This window comes from Nymphaea colorata, chromosome 13 (assembly GCF_008831285.2).
Source record: "Nymphaea colorata isolate Beijing-Zhang1983 chromosome 13, ASM883128v2, whole genome shotgun sequence".
NCBI lineage: Eukaryota > Viridiplantae > Streptophyta > Magnoliopsida > Nymphaeales > Nymphaeaceae > Nymphaea > Nymphaea colorata.
Window position 1 is genome coordinate 1,449,472 of NC_045150.1, and position 15,703 is coordinate 1,465,174.

Consider the following 15,703-nt stretch of genomic DNA (forward strand, 5'->3'; position numbering starts at 1 on the left):
TTAATATAAAAGACCCATTTGGAACCAATGATTTTGGCAAAGGCCGGTGAAGGAACAAGGGTCCGTGTTTCATTTTTAGTGAGAGCTGTAAGTTTCGCTTTCATGGCATTGACCCACTAAAGGTGTTTTAAATCTTGAGTCACACTAGTAGGTTTGGTTTCAAGGTTTAAATAAGTGAGATGGGTTTCAAGGATATAATAGTTAGAGATGGTATACGTTTTGGGCTTTAGGGAGCCAGTTTGGGAATGAGTGACCATGGTGTGGGAGTGGTGTGATTGTGAAGGAACGATAGAAGGGTCAGACGCTATTGGTAGTTCAGGCTCTATAGGTGGATCACAGGTACATGGGATGATGGGAGATGATAGTTCATGGGTTGAGGAAGGATCAGGAGAAGTTGGTTGGGCAGTGGAAAAGTGAGTAAAGTTGGGTTGATGGGGCACGACTTGGGTAGGCATGGTTATGACTAAGGGCAATGTAGGTGCAATTTTCATTGTGTGTAGGCTTGGCTATCGATGCCGTGGCTTTGAAGGGATATAATGCTTCATCAAATACAACATGTCTACTAATGAGAAGTTTGTTTGTGTCCAGATCAAGGAAAATGTACCTTTGTGTTGGCAGCTGTACCCAAAGAAGACATATTTCCTGCTGCGAAACTACAATTTGTCAGAGTTGAAATCAAGTAGACATGGATAGCATGCACATCCAAAGACCTATAGAAATTTAAAATTTGGAGATTTTTCGAACAGCACTTGATATGGTGACTTCATATTAAGAACCCGAGTTGGTATTCTATTAATCAAGAACATAGTAGTTTTAAAAGCAAAATCCCAATATCTATAAGGCAAACCAGCATATGCAAGAAGAGCCAGTCCTGTTCCAAATATGTGCCTATGTTTGCTTTCTATACTTCCATTTTGTTGGTGAGCATGTGGACAAACAACTCTATGAACAATGCCAATCTAATTGAGATAGTTGGAGACAATTCTCTATTCTCCTCCCCAATCACTTTGAGTGGCCTTTAGTTTTCTATCAAATTGCTGTTCTACCATGACTTGAAAAGTTTTAAAAATAGTGAGCATGTCTGACCTGTTTTTAATAATGTATATCCAAGAAAAGTGAGAAAACATCCATAAAATTGACATAGCAACTATAACCATGTATAGATGAAGTAGTTGACGGTCCCCAAACATAAGTAAGGATTAAATCAAGTGGAGCATCAATCTTGTGTTCTGTCGATGCAAAAGGGAAAAACACGGCTTTTCCCTTTTTGACATGCATCACATATCTTACTATGAGTTCTGCTACTAATAGGTAATTCAAAATTATTTAAAACATGCATCACAGTTCAAAATTAGGATATCCCATCCAGTTATGCCAATCAGAAACTGAGGCCCGTTCTCCTATAAGTATTGTTTTCTAATGAGCTGCATCATATTGCTTAACCTGTTGTAACTTCAGGAGATATAAACCTTCTTTATTTGCACCTTCTAGAAGTTTCTCCCCTGTTGTTTGATTCTTAACATAACAACAATTTGCATCAAATTCAAGCACAACATCATCATCATGGCCAAATTTATGCACAGAAGTAGATTCTTGGGAATAATAGGAACATGCAACACATTATTTATGAAAAACTTTGAGTCTGAGCTATAGAGAGAAACATTACCAACATTATTGATTTGAAGACCAGCACCATTTCCAATTCTCAATTGATCCTACCGACGATATTCCGATTGCATAAATAAATTGTTTAAGTTTGTAGTCACTTGATGGGTGGCACCGGTGTCTGGATACCAAAACTGTTCATCGGTTTGAGGCCTAGTTTCCATATGATAAGCCTTTGGAGAAGATGATTCCTTTTGAAATTTGTACGTTTTGCAGTTCAATGAACCATGTCTTGTTTTCCTACAAGCTTGACATAAAGTACGACATTGAGATGTGAAGTGTCCATGATTGCCACAAGCATGACTAGTGAGCATTTTATTCTGTGGAGGGCTTCCTGAATGTCCTCTTTGCTGCCAGCTTTTTCTATGTAGTTATGATTATTAAAATTTTGTCGATGCACCATATTGGCTGATGGATCTTCAAAGCTTTTAGGTTTTGAAATTTTAGATTCGTGAATGAGAAGTAAAGAATATAATAACTCTTCCAGATTTATGGGATTGACGTGAGTGCACAATGAAATTTTTAGAGCACCATATTCATCTATGGGAAGACCATAAAGAATATTCATAACGAGATCTTCTTCGTCAATGGCCTTGGAGGCCATAGCTAACTGATGAGCTATACCTTTGGCCTTATGAAAATATACTATTATAGAATCAGTTCCTTTTTTGAGGTTTTGTAATGTAGATTTAAGTTGCTGCACTTTTGCTCTAGACTGAGTAGTGTAAATATACTTTATGGTGGTCTAGACTTTGTAAGACAAGTCATGGCCTACAACCTGATTGTGTACAATTTCAGTTAACGATAAGATGATCCAACTAGTAAGAGTTGATCACCTCGATGCCATTCCAGAAACGCTTGATTTAGAACAATTTCTTTGCCATATTCAGCAGGCAAGAACTCATTTAGACACTTGAACGATCCATCAATATATTCCATCATATTGTAACCCTTAAGCATAAGTGTAAACTGAGACTCTCAAAGTAGATAGTTGTCGTATGACAATTTTATGGATAAAAAAGGCTGAAGACTGGTGGGAGCATGTATGATAGAGGAAGTTAGACTTGAAAGCAGCAGATTTATGACATCTGATCCTGATTTTGGTAAAGTTGCAACTGTGCTGTGGGTGTTCCCTTTTGGTGTTGATGATTGAGACGCCATTAATGCATGTTGGAGCTCTGATACCATACAAAACCTCACACTAAAACAGAGAAGACAAGATGTAACGTGGTTCAACCTTTTTAGGTCTATGTCCACGAAAGAAATTATTCTCTTGCTTGTTGATTTTCTCAAGTCAAGAGATATCTTTATATACTCACTTTACATGTTTATCAGCTCCCCAATTCTTGAGATTTATTTGATTTACACAATCGTGAGTTTCCTCATTTCGTGGAATAGTTACTAAACTAAGGTTATCTTTATTATCTTTATCAGTGTAAATCTTTCTTTCGATAGCACCGACTTTATCTTCAACGGCAATATTGGATTCTTTGATTTTATTGTTGCCAAGTTGGTTGTGTGCCTTATTACCAACCAAGAATCCAAGGTCTATAGGTGATCAGAGTACTAACCTACTAGGGGCCTCACCTAGCATTGCACGAGACATAGGGTCATCCAAAGAAGAGTCTATAGGACCTCAGAAGGACTTGGTATGCAAGATCGGGCCTCTTACATGCCTTAGTAGCAGTATATGGCTATGTCCAGTGAAGTACACACTCAATGGCAATTGCTAGCAGCAGCTTAACCCTATGGGTTGTCGAGTAGTGTGTACTTTGGACTTAGACTCTGGTCACCAAATGTTGAGGAACAGGTGGGAGACAGGTAGCGGCTAGAGGGTGCCCAACCAAATTGCTTGGCCGTGTCAGGGGAATGTCTAAGGGAGCTTGACCCTTACAGGCTAGGGCACCTCAGTAGATTGAGGAGTCACCGCACTCCATTGGGAGATCACCGGATGATGCTAGGAGCCGGCCCTGCAAGCAGAAAGGTAGCGAACTAGACAATTGGCTACATGGCTATAAGACACCGTGGAGGTTGCTCATGAAGAGGGCTATGGTTTGGGGCAGACTGGCAAGACTGCATGCAACAAGTGCTCGAATGGGCAGAAGGTGACTGTGGTGGAGTTGAAGGCCAACTAGATGGGCACTGCAAGCTAAGCGTTGGCCAGATGGTTGAGCTGGGCTAGTTATGGCCGAGTGACAGACTAACTGAGGTTGCATCGAGGAAGGTCTGCTCGACAAGCGTAGGGCGAAGGCGGGTGCTGCTAGGCAAGAGTCGGTCGGTTGGCCCAAGGCTTGGCTAACCATCGCCGAGTTGTTGTTGGTGATGGTCACATAAGTAGTGAAGGGCAGTCGAGGCATGGCTGGGTTGGCCCCAGTCATTTAGCTGAGCTAGCCTCAGCTGCAACTGTGGCTAAGAAGCTTTAGAAGTCTAGTACAGTGAGTGGGGCATGCTGGCAAAAGGGGTGAGACGAGTCGACACGAGGTGGGACATGTAGAACAGAGGGGGACATAGTGCAGTAGGATTGGACACAGGACTAACAAAGTTTGGAGAATATAGTCATGCATGAAACAACAATATTCAAAGATGACATGAGTGGGACACATCAATAAAGAATGAAGAACACGTCAGTATATCTTGCCGAAAAAGAAGGTTTTGCCAAAAAACACAGTGAATTTTGGCTGAAACAAATGATGCTATCTCCCTCAATTTAGGCCTAATTTTGGTGTGTAAACCACGTTTTGCTCAGAACCAACCTAAGAATTTGTTGTGGGCATTTGATGGATGAGCCAACAACTAGATTTGCCAAAAAATCATCGAAAATTGGTGGGATTCTACTAAAAACTCGCATGAACCTACTAACTGGTTTTGGGTGTTCAAATCTGGTGATTTATGTGCCATTTAATGCATATTTATAATCGATGAAAAGCTAAATAAATCAACAATCTAGTGCCCCACTCATCAAAACATTTTATCCACTGGAGCACACAATTTGTCATCAAGAAATGTAGCAGTTCTGTTGAAAATAAAGAATATAATGTAGATTATTGTTTAATCTTTTGAAGCTCACAAAATCCAATAAAGAAGGGTAGGAATCACTAATTTGAGGGATGCTTGTCCTAGGTGGGTGCTTTGGTGCCGACCCAATGTTGGGCAGTGTTTGGAAGTCCTTAAACCACATTGAGATCACTGGGTTTGCCAAAAACAATGGGTGGCACTTCTTTGAATCAAAGCAAGCTCGTCTGAGCTAGGATGAGATTGGATAATAGCTCGTTGGATCGTGACAACATCAAGAATCTTTTCCTTCATCTGATCATCAATATGACAGCAAGCAACTGGGAAAATCAATTGGAAACAAAGTTTGGTTAGTGAGAAAAGGAATGAGAACTACGACAAGTATTTGTATGATCAATGGCGATCAAAATCACCAACAAACCATTGAATCTACACCATGAATCATTGGAAAACCTTCCCTCACTAGCAAAACTATGGACAACAAAGAATACACCTTTGACACTTGATTGAAATTTTAGTTGGTATGGCTGCGTATGAATCACTTCAAACATAGCTTCGCGTTGTCAGAGAACCAGACCTACAACACATCTAATTCATCTCCTGAAGTTAGAAAACCATGCAAGCAATGCTATACGCTTCAAATCTACACTACTCTATGCTAAGGGTGATGCCATTCAATGGACACCTTTTCACTGACCAACATGAAAAATAACAAGAGTTTAAAAACAATATATAGCTGCTCATAGTGGCAAAATAGTAAATAACATAACATAAACAAATAAAAGTGAAAAAGATGGCGCCTAGTGGGCACACTCTAGGTGTAATCTGATCTCCTAGATATGTCTAATCTCATATTGCTTCGTTAGTTTTCGTGATGTAGCTTGCTGAGAAGGCCGACCAAAGGCTTTTCACTAGGACAGGTCTGGTGTAGGTGCAGGTTTTCCACCCGCATTGACTCTCTCTATAAGCAGCCCATGGTGATGGACTGGCCTGGCCATTCACAACCAAGAAGCTGAGTACTCAATGTGTAAAGTAAGTAGAATGACATGGATGGAGGGCTTTGGCCAGGGAAATGTAGTGCTCCGCCACTCTTGATAGGCTAGTCGCTATCACTCGACCAAAGGGGAGGTCGTGGTCGCCCAGGATTTGGCCTGACATGTGGGAGGCTATGGAGGCCAGACCTAGGAGGTTTGTATCATATCCTCCTCCTAAGATCGGACTTGCCAGCAAGTCTATATGCTGTAATCTCAAAGTAGGAGGTTTTTTGTCACCCTGCTAGTACTAGCACAGTCTAATCCTGTAGAAGGCCTTCCTTGTCTTTGAGTTGATCATCAAAAATATCAAAAAGTGTTGCTGCATAGGTGCGAAAGACATCAAGTGCGTGCATTGTGACATGCAATGTTTCATCCAGTGGTGGCAAAGGTAGCTGATCACCCAAATAAAACCAGATACAGTCCTGAAATATGTGAGCTGCTCTAAATAAATCGAGCCATCACCTGTCCAAGGATGCTTATGGGGCGGCTTGAACTAATCATCAATCAAGGCAAAGCATGCTAAGGCTCTAGTAGTGGTGCTACATTCAGCTAATTCTATGGCACCTACTGTTGTCACCCAAGGAGGTCCATGAAAAGAAGCACATCCCATAAAAAATAGCTCATCACCTCCACTCTCTTTTGAACCCCATCCCCAAAGGAACCCACATGGGCTCTCCAACCGCACTCATAACCATGCTGGGGTGCTTATTGCTTAAGCGCCACTTGATGGCCACTACAAGTGGGCTCACCAAGTCCTGAGGCAATGCTGAAGTATACACGGCCACTTGAAGAGGTTGGCCATAGGTGTCAAACATCCATACAATATTCCATGTAGGCACACATGCAAACAACCATGAGCTATGACCACTCTGAAAATAAGGGGCTCACTGACCTCTACATTGTTCACCTCCTCTGCACACTTAGGCATCTCATGTAGCACTGTCACATGCCCGCAGTCAGCCTTACAAGTGGGTACACATGCAAAGGTCAAATGGCCACAAATAGACATCATGTGGATACCCAACACCATATCCACCTCTTTGGCAGTCATCCAATGCTCCTCGTGGAGGTACATAGCAGATCGCCAGCTTGGCACTATGCTCGGAGAAGGGAACAAGAGCACTGATACTCCCAATCACTCCAAGCCAAGTATATGTCTAAGTGTCGTACTCAACCTTAAGCATCAAGAAGCACCAATAAAGTAGTGTAATGGTTAGAAATCATGCAAGCATGCCCCACGGTGCAAGACTCTTTCAAAAACCACCTTCTCAATCTCATCTGATTGCCCGTGCTAAGCATCGAGGGTCAATAATCATAAGGATGGTGCACAGATGAGGAGTGAACGTGAGGCGCTCATCAGAGTAGTATAGCTCTTCAAAGCAGTGAGGGCAACAGGATAACCTCCCTTGTGGGTGAACAACATGGTCATATCAAAAAAATTCTAGTAGATATCCCTTAAGAAAGCAATCATTAGATATCATGTATAATATCTACGTCGCTGATAGGGAGAACAAAGAGGTTCACTTTGAACGAGATGTTTTGCAAGTTGCCGATAGGTAGAACAAATAGGTTCACCTTGAACAGGACATTCTGCATGTCACTGATAGGTAGGACTGTAGCTTTCCACCATTACTTACATAACATCAAACATAGGGCACTCCTTGGTGCCTATGAGTGTCTCCTCCAACGCACAGTGACTGATGAAGTTGTGGGTGGCTCATGAGTTGACTAGCACCACAACTCTCCTTTGTCCGATGTAACTATCACTCGCATGGCATTTGGTGTGCACTAACAACATAGTAAGATGCCTCTACTATTATTTCAACTATTGTCTTTGGCTTGACCTCCTCCCCTCTAGGCTGATCATCATACTTTAGAGAATGCTCATCTTCATACAATGAGTCGACAAGATAAACACACAAATGCTAGCATTTGTGGCTCATAGACCACTTCTTTTCGCAAGAGAGGTAGAGGCCCTTTTTGATACACTCTTCATGCTCTTGGCAGATGAAGGGCAGTCTGCTCTTAGCCCTGGGGCTGGTTTTGGTTTAGTAGTTGATTGAGAAGGGGCTGTCTTCGCTATCGAATCAGCTTGCCTCTACCGCTTATTCAGGGCACTCAGCCCACATTGCTTCTTGTCAATAGTACGAGCAAAGTAGAAGCAGTCCTGTAATGTCTGTGGTCTTGTAGGCTTCATATTAAACATATCTCATCTCCTAGACCACTTAGGAACTGAACCATAGGCATGTGCTCTGGCCAGCAAATAACCTTGGAGCTGAAATTCTCAAAAGCTGCCTGGTACTTCTGCACTATCCCCCTTGTACGAAGTTGCCTGAGCTCGACCTCATAGTCAATGAAGGTCGACTCACCAGTCATCACTATCAACTTCTGATGGAATTCATTCAATTCAAAGCCTAGCTGGTTTTGCTTGAGCTACTGGTACCATACAATGGCTTCTCTCTCTAAGTGGATATCACATATAGTAATCCACTGATCTCATCGTAACTGAAAAACTATGAAGCTTTAAAATTCCACTCTTGCACATTCTTTTTCTCAAAAGGGGAGAAAATCTAGCTTGAGCTACTGGGTAGAGAAGTGATCTCAATCATCATTATAGAATGGTTTGGCGTTGACACACCCATATCTTGGCTGTCTATTCCATAGATCATAGTGACCACAACTATGCTGTCCTCCAAAATCACAATGGCGATTGGTGCTCATGGCTTAGTCCAAAGTCATCTCCTACTCTTCTCCCAACCAGTTAGGAACTACACGATCAACTAGCTGGACTCTTACTCTTGCCGACAGCATTCTGTCTATTGTCCAAAGTACACGTACATTAGCATCGAAGGTAGGTATGCCACGAAGCCGGGCCATAAAAAGGATAGGACCAAATATAGTGCCTTCAAAAGAGCCAAAGGTTAGTCCTCAACATACTGCAGCCTGAGCTCTCTGGTCAACCTAAGTGCATATCTAACATTGGGGGGTAAGGCAGGCACATCTCAAACATATCGTGGCAGTTAGGGGTGCCGAGTCTCGAGGAAACCTCTCCACAGGTACATGTGAGATCTCTCTTGACTCCATTTGGAAGTACCGAATGCCTTCTCAGGTCACCATGTGGATGAACTAGAGGATGCTGCTATGGTGCAAATTGTCTCGACGAGACTCAAGGATCTCGTGTTCGATCAGCACAAACATTGTTCTCATTTCATTGAGGTTGGTAGCCACTCCTTGTGCTATTGTGTCAACCATCTTGGTATATGCTCTCACCTCCTTTGCTCACTGTAAATACTGCCCCAATTAGCCCACCTTGCTTTCAAGACTGTCTAACTCAGTCAACCGGCCTTTGAGGTTATCAATCTCCATGTGAATCACCTCGTGGCTGTCAAGACAAGGTGCTCCTATGCTGATTTCCTGTTATGCTTGTGCTCTCTGTGCACTATCCATCATGCCTGACTGCATAGACCTTTGCATACTATACTGTCAATCACCGTCATGAGCTACGGTGAGTTCACTCTGATACCAATTTCTTAGGCCACTACGTAGGATAACCCACCAAAGCTAGAGTCACACGATAAGAGAGGGCTACTACAAAATCACCCAGCTTGACAGATACCCCAACCAAATATACCCCAATAGGACAAGGAATACACATGGGGACTCTCCCACAATCCTCACTACAACACTCTGATATGCTCCAAGCAATGCAAGGCTAGTACTATGCATGGTGATATAACAGAACCACTCATAGCTAATTCAAGAAAACCATAACAAATCACCCTATCATCCATACCTATGAGTCAGCCAAACCATACCCAATCATTAAGACAGGCCATGAAGGCAGTGTACGGACTAGACCCATGACCTCCAGGTGCTAGGACCCTTCAACAGTGGTCACATTGTTAGCCCTTGGCCAGGATGGGCCAAATCAACAAAGAAACCCTACTCTATAGGGTGATCAGGATAATAACCTACTAGGGGCCTCACCCAATGTCTCCACAAGGAGTAGGGTTGTTTGGAAAAGAGTGCACGACCTCTGAAGGTCTTAGTATGCATGATTCGGCCTCTCACATGCCTCGACAATAGTACCAACTCCTGCAATATATGGTCACATCTAGGGAACTACGTGCTTGATGACAATCACCTAGCAGCAGCTCAACCTCATGAGTTGCTGAGTATTGCATGCTCCGGTCATGGATTCTAGTTACCAAACATCTAGGGACAGGTGGGAGATGAGCAGCAGCTACAGAGTGTCCAACTAGATCACCTGGCCGTGCTAGGGAATGCCCCTTGACCCTCACAAGCTGGGGCACCCGAGCCGATTAAGAAGTGCTACATGCCTTTGGGCGATTGCCACAAGACACTAGTAGTCGGTCTGCAAGCTACAAGGAGGGAATTGGACAATGGGCTACATAACTATAAGATACCATGGACGTTCCTGATGAAAAGGACCATGGTTTGGTGGTAGACCGGTGATGTTCGCTGACTGCGTGCAACAAGTGTTGGAGTGTGCCATGGGTGGTCGCGGTGGAGTTGAAGGACAACTAGATAGGCACTGTAGGCCGAGTGTCGGCCACGTGCTTGAGCTTGGTTGGGTATGGTTGAGTGACTGGCTAGTAGAGGTCAAGCCGAGGAAGGTCTGACCGACAAGCATAGAGTGAAGATAAGCACTACTAAGCAAGAATCAGCTGTGAGGCCGAAGGATTGGTAGACCGTGACTAAGCTATTGTCAGTGGTAGTCACATTCATGCAGTGAAATCCGATTGAGGAGTGAGCCAATTGGCCCCAAACGTAGTCGATAGAAGCCTCAGTTGTGGTCGAGAAGCTTCAAAAGTTGGGTGCAGGGAGCAGGACATGCTGGTGGAAAGGCCAAGACGCATTGACATGAGGTGGGACACATCGAATGGAGGGGGGTGCAGTGCAATGGAATTTGGTGAGAACATGCTGAGTTTGAAGAACTCGGTTATGCAGGACATGGTGATGTTAGAGATGACATAGGTGGGACACATCACCAAAGAATGAAGAACATGTTGGGATATTTTATTGGAAAATCAAGATGTGACGAAAAACAAGGTTTTGTCGAAAAACATGGTGAATTTTGACCAAAATTTCAAATGGTAATATCTCCCCTAATAGGTTAAACTTTGGCATGTAGACACCCTTTTTTGTTGAAATCAACCTAGGAATCTGTTGCCAATGTTTGAAGGAGGATCCAAGGACTGAATGCACCAAAATATTGTTGAAAATGGGGATTCTATTGAAAACTTGCTTGACACACTAACTTTGGGCACTCGAATCTGGTGAGCTACACACCCACTTCATGCATATTTATAGTCGATAGAAAGTTCAAGAAATCAACAACCCGATGCCCTACTCATCAACATGTTTTGTCTATCAAAGCATGTTATTTGTTGCCAAGAAGTGCACGGGTTCTGTTGGAAATGAAGAATACAATGTCACTTACTGTTTAATCGATTGAAGCTCATGAAATCCAATAAAGAAGGGTAGAAATCACTGGCTTGAGGAAGGATAGGTCCTAGACAAGTGCTCAGGTGCTGACCCAACACTAGATGACACCGAAAAGTCCTTAAACCAGGCTGAGATTCGTTGGGTTTGGCTGACAAGCCACACTACTTTAGATTGAAACGAGCTCATTTGAGGTCAGATGAGATGGGGTAACAGCTCATTGGATTTGTGATGACATCAGAAATCTTTATCACCATTCGATTATCGATCCGACTACTAGTGACACCAAAAAATCAGTTAGGAACAAAGCTAGATTAGTAGAAATGGAGCAACAACCGCGATGGTGATTTTTGAGGAACAATGGCAAAGTCTACCTTATGTGATACTAATCACTTTGATTTCCACCTTCACTGAACAAACATCATCTTCTTTGAAGAAAATGAAATTTGTGGTGACCTAGAAGTTGAATTAGGTATGGTCGTTTGGATGTTGGTGGCTGGTGGCTGGTGGCGCTGCATTGAACAAACCTCAGGTTTGTTATTTACATAGATGTACCCAGCTGAACATTGAACAAACCTCAGCCCTTGGGCCCCCCTCAAAATTAAAAAAAAAAAAAAAAAACTTACATATAATTTTTAAAAAATTTCAATTCGTCCTATATAAAAATTTTGAAAAATCATATTTCAGTTTCCATTAAAATTTTGAAACTATACAATCAAACATCTGTCCCACATTTATTTGAGAAGGTACTCCTAATGGATTGAATACCATATCAACAGGTGTTCCATCTTGCAAATAAGGCATATCCTGTCTAGGCAAAATTTTTGAAATGATACCTTTATTCCCATGTCTTCCAGCTACTTTATCACCCACTTTGATTCTACGTTTCTGTGAGATATATACACAAATCATTTCTGGATTATAAATGGAACCCCCTTTTATAGGCAACTTTAGACAACTTTCTTTTGCAGTGGATACTTGAATGCCAAGTATGGCTCGTAATAATCTATCTTCTGGAGCATAGGATGATTTTTTCACTGTCTGAAGCATTAATTTACCTACTAAAACATCACCAGTTTCTACCCAAGTTCCTAGAATCGCAATCCCATTTCTGTCTAAATTGCGGAGTAAATAAGGCTCAAATTGAGGTATTTCATTAGTGATTCTTTGGCCTTCCCAACCAAAAATTCCTAGCTCCACCCTGTGCTGTATTCAATATATAACTTATATGCATGGAGCAGTGGATTTTGACAAAAATGTGTTAGGATCATATGCATGGAGGATCAAAATTGCAAGATGAGATTTATATATTTACTTTAAAGAAAGAGTAAGGCAAGAATGGTGTGTACTCCCAGACTAGCATGCCAGTTAGCCTCAACACATCCTGTTTAACATGTTCATGTTCTTCTATTAGATCTTTACACTTTCGTTGAGAGGGAACCTTTTTTTCTTTTTTTATTTTCTCAATTTGGTGGATAATTGGTCTCCTCTGCATATGTACATTCAATTATTTTCTTTTCTTTCAAAACATTGAGGTCGAAGCTAGGCAGCAATTTGGAAATTACAATTAATTTTCTGGTATTTTGATGTACAAATCCTTACCTTTTACACAGCCACAAAAGTTCTAGATGTCTTTTGATATATGGGTAGTCTTCTAAGTATTCCTCCACCATTAGAGTTATATTCATTACTTACCTTTGAAAAAGTAATGTAGATAGTTCTCAAAGACTGTTATATAAGTCTTTGAAAATATCGGCGCCAAACAACATTTATCCTTGGCCTTAAAAGTCAGGAGATTATAGAGAAACAAACTGATCTGTACAACAATCAAGGAAAAAAATTTCTAGATCTATTTATCAACAAGACCATTAAGGACTTTTCTGAGAGAAAAAAAATCTAAGAAGTGATTGTAATTGACGCCGATATCATATCTAGCAGTATTTCCTTGATTTTCACGCACATACACACACAAATAACGAATAAGGAATCACGTGAGAGCTCTTATATTTTGACGTGTGATTTTCCTTGTGATATATATATATATATATATATATATATATATATATATATATATAAGATACAATGGCACCAAAGTGATTTAATCACTTATAGTTTGGCTCGTTTATTCATCGAGCCCAGGTTAGGGACACAGCTGGCGGGGTCAAAATTTGATTGTCCATTCAATTCTTAGTATGTGGTACCAAGTTGAAGGTACAGAATATATCCATACTCAAGGCCCCAATTCAGCACTAGACCTCCGAAGCAAGGGTTCGGCCCTCTTATAGGTTGGGGGTTTCGTCCTGCTCAAATAAATTTTTAATAAGACCAATTTTTTTATTAACAAACTAATAAAACTTCACTTTCTAATGACTGAACTGAAATAAGATCATGAAGTGAACATGTAAAAACACAAGCACTTCAACAATGAACAAATTAATATCTAAAAAAAGCTTTGCAACATCACAAAGAGGTGGGCAATGGACTTACACAAAGCTCACCTAGTGAGCAGAGCCAGCACTTCAGGCACGACCCAAAGAGAGCAACTCACTTCACTTGATGCATTCACACCTCACTTAACACTACTACTAAAGGCACCATACACTAAGAAACCATGCGTATTTATAAAAGTGAGAATGTCAATGGTGGAGAATTCCATTGCATTCTACAACTCAACAAAGCATTTTTTTTATTCATATAACATATAGTTTAACAAAACAAGAAACTTGTTGAGCTTTCTAGATCAATGCTAAGACATGAACTCTCTAGAGATTTCTAAATAGTCGGTAGTGACTCTTTACAATCTCGCCCTCATTACAGACTCTTTTCTCATGGCACCTAACATTCTTCTAAAACTTAGCAAATGTCTACACTAGCAACCCTTTGGTGAATAGGGCAGTGACCTGGTCTTCCACAGTAAATGGTAGCAATTGTATCTCTCCTCTAAGCACATTTTCTCTGATAAAATGATGTTGCACTTCTATATGTTTCCTTCGAGCATGGAAGATAAGATTTCTTCTCTTAGATAAAGTGATGTTTCACCTTATATGTTTCATTCAAGCGTGAAAGATAGGATTTTCTACAAGTCTAATGGCACTTTGATTATCGCAAAAGAGTTTCACTACATAATCAACTTCTTGCTTGATATCTTCTAGCGGTCGCATCAGCCAGATGCATTCTTGTGCCACTTGAGATGCCATTCTATACTTCTATTGTAGATAGTGATATTGTCGGCTGCCTTTTACTATACCATCAAATTGCACCACTAGCAAGGTTGAATGTATATCCGGTAGTTGATCTTTAACTAGAAAAATCTCCAGCATAATCAGCATCACAATGACCAATGACTTGACAAGTTAATCATCTTTGGTAGAGTATATTGTAATCAATGGTTTCTTTAATATATCTCAGTATTTTCTCACCACTTCTAAATGCAGCTTCTTTGAAGTCTTTATGAATCTACTACCAATACCAACTGCATAGGCAATGTCTATTATTGATGGGGTTAAGTAGACCACACTTCCAACCAGTTGGGTACATAAGACATCTTCTAACTTGTCCCATTAACAAATTTTAAGCTTAGTATTTATTTCAATTGGTGCTTAAATAGGTTTGCAATCAAGTATACCATACTTACGAAGTAATCCATGAACATACTTCTTTAGACTTTAAAACAATCCTTTAGATCTATAATCAATCTATAACCTAAGGAGGTATCTTACCTCTCCTGGCTCTTTCATTTTGAATCTTACATTGAGATATTCACGGATGAGATTGATTTTTCTTCATCATCTGAAGTAATCATCAATAAAAATTAGCACAATAGTAATTTTCATACATCAAGAGACTGAAATTTGCAGAAGCAACTTGGAATCCACTAAACACTAGGAATTCAGCTATCTTTCCATACCATGTTCTAGGTGTTTATTTTAATCCATGAAATGCTTTCCTTAGGTTGCAGACATAGTCTGACTTGTTAGGAGATGTAATTCCATTAGGCTGCTCTATATAGATTTTACGGTCCAGATCTCCATGCAAGAAACCATTCTTTTCATCCATCTTCCGCAGCTTCCAAGACTTGATTGCAATAACAGCCGTCTACACACATACATATGCAATCTTGGCAACAAGATTGAAACTCTCTTCAAAGTCTTTGGTTCATGAAGTTGTCAAAATAATTGTAGATGGAGGCTTGAATCACCTAGTCTGCCGACATCCAACATAAAGCTCTAGTGCTTCCTCTAGACACTATTCATAGGGGTCCCAAGAGATGTAGAAAATTTTGCTTTTAAGCCATTGCCATTGGACAAAAGATTCAAGGATATTAGTGAGAGGTGTTGGCAAACTAAGGCAGATGTGGGGTTTCCTATGGTCCAAGATTTGGACAAGCTAGAAAACGTCTAGAAGGGGCTTCAGCATTGGAGCATGAATTCTTCTCGTACACTCAACTCTAGAGAAAAAAAATATAGAGTTGATAAAATTATGATGCAAGGGAGCCTCTATGAGGAAAGAAGGTGTTGGAGGCAGCT